General features: G+C 41.0%; 1 pseudogene; it reads left to right on the top strand.

Annotated features, from left to right (window-relative positions):
* The first annotated feature begins 3,650 nt into the window (after nucleotides 1-3,650).
* Nucleotides 3,651-4,395, top strand: LOC102006221 (annotated as a pseudogene).
* Nucleotides 4,396-6,876: the final 2,481 nt, after the last annotated feature.

The following is a 6,876-nucleotide window of genomic DNA, read 5'->3' as shown; positions in this document are numbered from 1 at the left end:
TCTCTCCACAAAGTGTCTCTTGTGAGAGATCTTTATGAAGCCATCTAACTTTGTCAAAGAAACTAGGAATACACAGGAAGCACATCAGCTGACTGTTTCTCAGTTAATAGTTCAGAAAGCAATGTGGTCGTGACAATAATGAATCAGTTTCCAAGATGGAAACGGAAAAGTTGGTGGACATCTTATTAGCACAGCCTTCACATTAGCATTTTCTTGTAGGATGAATGCAATATGATCTCAGTCTTATTACTTAATAATGAATCCTAGCAACCAATGAGTTCAAGATGTCACTAAACCTTACAGCAGCATGGAGGTACTTGATGAGCCAAAAATCCTCAACCAAACAAGTGTATATTCACTTTATGGGTATGATTCTGTTACAAATCCTCCTCCAATAGGCTTATTTCTCCCTCTAATTTATCTACACTTGGTTTTTGTAATTCAACAATTAATTGCAGAGAAAATGGAAATTAAAATGTGTTTTTATATATATTCTGACAATACTGGACATCAAGTTTCTAACATCAGAAAAGGAATTTCCAGGCAAAGAGTAGATCTGCAGAAAAGCAGGAAGTTTTTTTGCAAGGCACATTCTTTAGAAAGTTCAAACTCATAGATATGATGGCCAAGTTCAGTAAGGCAAGTAACAATACTTATGGTATACTATTAATCGTTCCTATACATGGAGTTACCATAAAATAATGAAGGAAATGTATTGAGTATTAAAGACAAAAGTGTGAGCCAGCACTGAGCAAGACTGTCATCAGTGTACAGAGACTGAAACATGAAAAATTATAAGTTTTATGTACTTGAAACTTGACCCTGAAATAAATCTTGGAAGTCATAAATATCAACCAAATAAGCTTGATGTCTATGTACAAATATCTAGAAAGAACACATTAAAGTTAAATAAATGAATGTATAACAACATTCAAAATTAATTTTCATTGTGAAAATTATTTTTACATTGCAATATAATTTTGATAGCAAGGAAAACAGAATGATTACAAAGAGATGTTTTCTAATTTTTCTTGATTTAGAAAGAATACAAATCTGAATTGGAAAAATAAATATTCCAGATACGAAACTTTTTAATTGGTAAACCTGTCAGAGCAACCTCACCTGTCAAAATTAAATTTCAATACACTTCTAAATGTAACCCAGAGTAGTGTTAGATACACTGCTATTTCTGCTCCAGACGATGTCTAGTTTTTAAAGAGGTTATAAAGTACCAAATATTTCAGGTGTGAGCAAGTTCAGACATTCAGTTTTAGTTCTTAGTACTTCTAGGTAAGTGCAATATTGTTTCTTATACTTTTAACACTTTGAAAAGCACAACACAAGTATTCACCCATATTTCACTTTCGAAGATTGCAGATATACAAAGTACATACAAGGGCACATAGCGTAAGAACCAAATCAGGAGAACCATCAGAGCAAATGCACTCTCAACAAGCAATCATAAAAGTCACTACTTCACTAGCTCTCAGAATTTTTTAGCCCATTCTCAATTTCCTTTTCAGTAAGGTGTCTGTTAGAATTAATAAGTATTTCTGAGGGCTGGCTTGGTGTAACCATCTACTAATAAAGAGGGTGAAACAGGTGATTTTGCAGGATTAGTAGCTACATTAGGTATGGTTCACTTGATAAAAATTGAAATCATGGGGCAAGGAACAGACTGACAGAAAAACTGATAGCTAATGTTCAACTTGTTGAGAGAAGAGTTCAGATACATAGCAGACTTTTTAAGGGCTAACATAGTTGCAGAAGTAAAGGTAGAACTTCAGTGGTTCTGTTCTAGAAAGAGGAGAAAGGGGCATGATTAAGATCAAGAAAAAGGTCCAGTACATCAGAGGCAGGTTTTGAGGTAACTTCTACATTTAGTGAGGTGTATCTTTCCTCACTTTTATCCCAGCTGATACTTCTATCATCAAATTGCCTCCCTTCTGTGTGTTTTTCTGCTTACTATAACCCTTCTATTAGAGGCTGGTGCTGCCTCTTAATATTATTATTATTATTACTGAAATTCTTATGGGAGACTTTTTTCCATTTCACTTACTAATATGCATAAATTTGAAAATAGGTACTGTTCAACTGATAGTGATAATGCGAACTGACATTAATAGAGGTTATGGCTCTTATGTCTGGGTGCTAAAGTTCCGGACGTGTGTGAGTTAGCTCGCATGAAGTAATCTTTTTCTCAGAGTACTTCATCATTGCTGGTTAAGGATGAATGCTACCCAGGGTGCACAAGATGCTACTGATCCCTTCTAGCTGATATCTCGATTATTAACATAATGAGGAAAAGAAACATAAAACACAATTATTTATAACTTTGCAACACAATTTTTCCACTTTGTAGAAATGTATTTTTACCATCTTTAGTTTCTTTACATTCTTCTCACAGAAATTTTATTTCTTTACATTAGCAGCAAAGCCCAGCATGTGTTTACATTATGCTGAAGAACACCTAAAAACCCCTAGTATCTGTAAATGTGCTTTTCCAAGTTTGTTCCTTATTTTTCCCCAGATAGCATTTTCCTTAACTTCTGTATCAATTTGTTCCTGGTAATGTATCTAATATGTAAGTTTTATGGTACATGCACCAGGAATGTTTCTTTTCTTCCTCTCATTCATACTTTTTAAAATCTGTTATCAAACAGACTATCCAACTAAAACAATAAAACAACTTCATTTTCTTTGCCCTAGCTTCTTGAAATGACTCAAGTCAGCATCTTTGAAAGTGGAAACATTTACAACTTGTGAAGTACAATTTGATAAAAGATATGCTGATGTGCTAAAAAGCTAATGCAGCTTCCTATGGTGCCAAATTCATGCCATGGGAGTATCTTTTTCCTGAGAATCTTACTCAACAACTGCACATCTCTACGAGCTGACACGGCCCCCAGGAGCAAGACAGAACTGGCCCGGCTCCCCGGGAGGCTGTGTGAGTTGATGGAGGCCTGACCCGACCTGAGGCCTCGAGCTCCAGCAGGAGCTGCACGCGAGCTGTTTGCCAGCTATGCTGCTGGCCAGGCCAGCTCCCCCGGGGCCTCCATGGCAGCGCCGCCCCGCTCACCTGCACGAAGTCCTGGGTCCCTCATTCTCCGGAGCCTGGGCGGAAGCCTGGGCAGTTCCGGGTTCACAGGAGGAGCTCGGGCTAGCTTGGCGCAAGCGCAGCTCTGAGCAGCACCACGTGCGCAGGCGCGGCTGTGTGGACATCTACTACGATGCACAGGACGCACGTGTATGGAGTGGAGCGTGACCGCCCGTGTACAACCGCCTGCGGGAAGTCTTCCCAAAGGAGGACTTCCGGCCTTGCAACGTATTCCAGGGTATCTTCATCCACTACCCGCGGCAGCAGGAGTGCCGCGTGGCCGTGCTGGAGCAGACCGAGAACAATGGAGGGATGTCCAACAAGGAGATGGAGCTCCTGCTGCCGCAGATCATTGGGTGGGAAGCCACGCCTCAAGTATGTGCGCATGCGCCTATGGCTCACGCGTGTCCAGAACGCCAACCCCTTACGGATCCCCAAGCGCTGCCCATGCTGAAGTACATGCGCATGTGTATGCGTGTGCGCATGCGCGTGTGATTCACACACGTCTAGAATGTAAACCCCTTGCCAAAGCCCTCAGAGCTGACCCCAGGACTCAGTGGAGGGGGCCATGCTAGGTCTGTGGCACATGGAGCCCTACTTCAGCGCCAGGGGCACAGTCTACCAGAAGCCTTTGCCCAGTGATGTGACAGAGCCAGTGGCTTCCATTCAGCCCCACATCGTAGGTGTCCAGAGGCCCGATCAGCAGGATGCCCTAGCTCACCACAACCCACCCGGGCAGATCTTCGTGGAGGGACCCTCCTCCCATGGGCTGCGCAACAAGTGTGTCTATTACCACATCCTCAGGGCTAACCTGCTGCCCCCACCCCCAGAGAAGGAAATGGAGGAGATCCTGGAAGAGTGTAACTTCTACTCCCCAGTGAAGCTGGACCTGAACTACACAAGGAGTGGCTGGGATGACCATGAGTCTGATATCGATGAAGTGGAGGAAAGTGCAGTCTTCGCCATATGCGTGGCAGGTGCCCACTAACGAGACACTAGCGAAGTGGACCCAGGGCCTGCAGGAGACCAACCCAGCCCTGGCCCGCATCCCTTGGCCTTCCGGCTGGCTGAGTCCACGGAGGAGCTCCTTAAGGCATCAGTACTAGAGGATTCACGCCAGGCCCAGTGTCAGGGCCAGGACGAAGACGAGGGGCATCTGCAGCGACAGCGGCAGGACCGGAACTGAGTCTGAGGAGACTGTGGCCCTAGGACGCTGTTCATGGGTCCTCTCTGACCCATGCACGAGATGACCTTTGCGTGTACAGCAAATAAAAATTTTCTGCCTTTGGGGAAAAAAAAATTCCATATCTAAGATCAATAGAGTAAACTGCATGCTGTATTGAAAATTGAGGAAGAAAACAGAAAAAAAAATCGCATAAATAGGCAGAGCCGTGCTTCCTGATCCGCATGTGTTTAAATTGAGAACTAGTTCAAAAGTGCACTGTAGGTGAGGAAATGCTGACAGAGACACAATCTTTCATCATTAAAACAGAGGTTAAATAAAGATTAAGCTCAGAGTGGCAACAATAGCCCGGGAGACTTAGGGTAGGCAAGCTTCCCAGATGTTCTTCCTGTCACTTCAGCTGGGCCTGTGAGCAAATATGCAGGAGGTCAAGTGGGGAGGCCACTGATTGTAGCGATGACAGCATTGTCATCAGGTATTCTTGGAGGGTCTGAGATTAGAGCCACTGCTGCTAGCTCATTAATGAATGATTCCCTGTAGATATTTACAATCGCATTGAATTTTATTATATTCAACTGATGCTATTGTGTCTCTTTTATTTACTAGCACCCAATATAGTTCTTTCAGATACAGTCAGAAAAAAATCAACATGGTTGTCAAACAGAATTAGAAGAAAATTTTATTATTTGATTTTCATATGCCCATGTAATTTGGGAATATGAGTGCTATTAAATTATAATTGCTCCATAATTAAGAGAACAATAATAAATATCATGAATGGCCTTTTTATCAGTAAAGCAAAAATTCCAATACTTTTTTATCAGCATATCAAAGTGCTCATAACCCAGAAATGTGTGCATTTTGGCCTTTTTCCTCATCCTCATGATTTTTTTAGTACTGAGCAGAAGCAGTCATGATAAAACACAAAATAACCTACAGCTGTATTTTTCCTCGTTAAGTCACCCTCTAGAATAATCATAAAATAAAGAAAAAAAAGAATAATTATAAACTCTGTTGACAGTGAAGTGGCTATTTAGCATGACTCCATTTATGTTTCTGTGTTTCCAAATTCATGAGCAACTTGTTCAAATTTTATGTCAACTCAAATTCCCCCCAAATCCTTCAAATCCACTCCCAATTTCAGACATAAAATTGTCTTAGACCATACAAAAAATATACTAACCATGGCTTCCATAATTGTATTTTGTAAGTATTGATTCCCTATTGATATGAACACTCAAAACACCCCCTGACCTGGGAGATCATTTGACCAATTGGTCTTGCCTCTGCCTACACTTAAAAAAACCAGAGAATCAAGGAAACTCAAGTGGTTGTGCGTATGTGTGTGTGTGGCGGGGGGGTAAAGAGAGAGAGAAAGAGACAGAGAGAGGAGAGAAGAACACTGCCACAATGTATCATTGAGACAATTGAAACCATGGTAATTTAAAATTATGGTCAGATTAGTTGGGAATAGAAAACAAAAGTTTACCAACACATTAAAGAAGAAACAAGTGGGTAGATATACAAATAATAGAGACCATGGACAGAGAAACACATGTTCAAGTGGGGTAGCACACACACATTTGCTCACACTCAAAAAGTGAGCAGGGAGACAGAGAACAGGAGAGAGGGAACAGGAAAAAGAGAAATTGAGGCATTAGAGATAAGCAAAAGCCAGTTTAGCATCCATTGTTGAAATAATTGGAAATTACAGCATTAACCAATGTAGCCAATGCTGTGGATGTAACTCAGTGGTAGAGTGCTTGCTTCACATGTGTGAGGCCTTGCGTTTGAGGTCCAGTACTGGGAAGGGAAGGGGAGCAGAGGGGATGGGACAAGGAAGGTGTAAGGGAGACAGAGAGAGGGAAGGAGAGTGGAGGGGAGCAAAGAAGAAGAGAGCAAAGGAAGAAAGGAGGAGGGGAGATGGGGAGAGGTAGGGAGGGACCAGTGTGGGTATTAGAGACCCTGTCTCCAAAACAGACAATCCAGTGACCATTTTCCTTAGAAAATTTTTAGAATTTGGATTTCCTGTTACCAACCACATCCATAAACTTATGGCAATGATTTTGAGTCCTTTTTAACTCAAACCACAGAGTTCTTCTCTCTCATGTTGCCTGCTCCAGGATCTCTCCTACCCTGTGTTAATCCCAGACAGCTTCAAGTTTCTCCATTTTATTTTACAGAACAAATAATTTGAAAAACATATCTATTGCATCTAAAACTCATCATTTCTGATGTGCGAAAAAGTTCAGTTTATCAGGTACTCACCCTTAATCCCTCTAAAATATAACTATTTAACTACTGAGGTGAGTAGCAACGTAACATACTTTCCATCACTCATATTAAGAAAAATAAAATAAATGTGGCCTTTGTTTGTATATGTTTATGAATTAATGCACAGTTAAAGATGAAACAGTGATACCTACTTAAGTTTCCACTTGAACACTCTTGAAAATGACCATTCACAAAAACCTGTTTGGAGTATTTTTGTTGATTCCTTCTCACCTTAATCATATTTACATATTAGTTAACTTCAGCTTAGGCTGCTGCACTGTTATTTTGATTATATCCAAAATGACTTTCAAAATTGCAACCA

This window comes from Chinchilla lanigera, unplaced genomic scaffold (assembly GCF_000276665.1).
Source record: "Chinchilla lanigera isolate Chin_1 unplaced genomic scaffold, ChiLan1.0 scaffold00008, whole genome shotgun sequence".
Lineage (NCBI taxonomy): Eukaryota > Metazoa > Chordata > Mammalia > Rodentia > Chinchillidae > Chinchilla > Chinchilla lanigera.
Note: the sequence above shows the minus strand (reverse complement) of the source record. Positions and strands in the feature narration are given on the sequence as shown.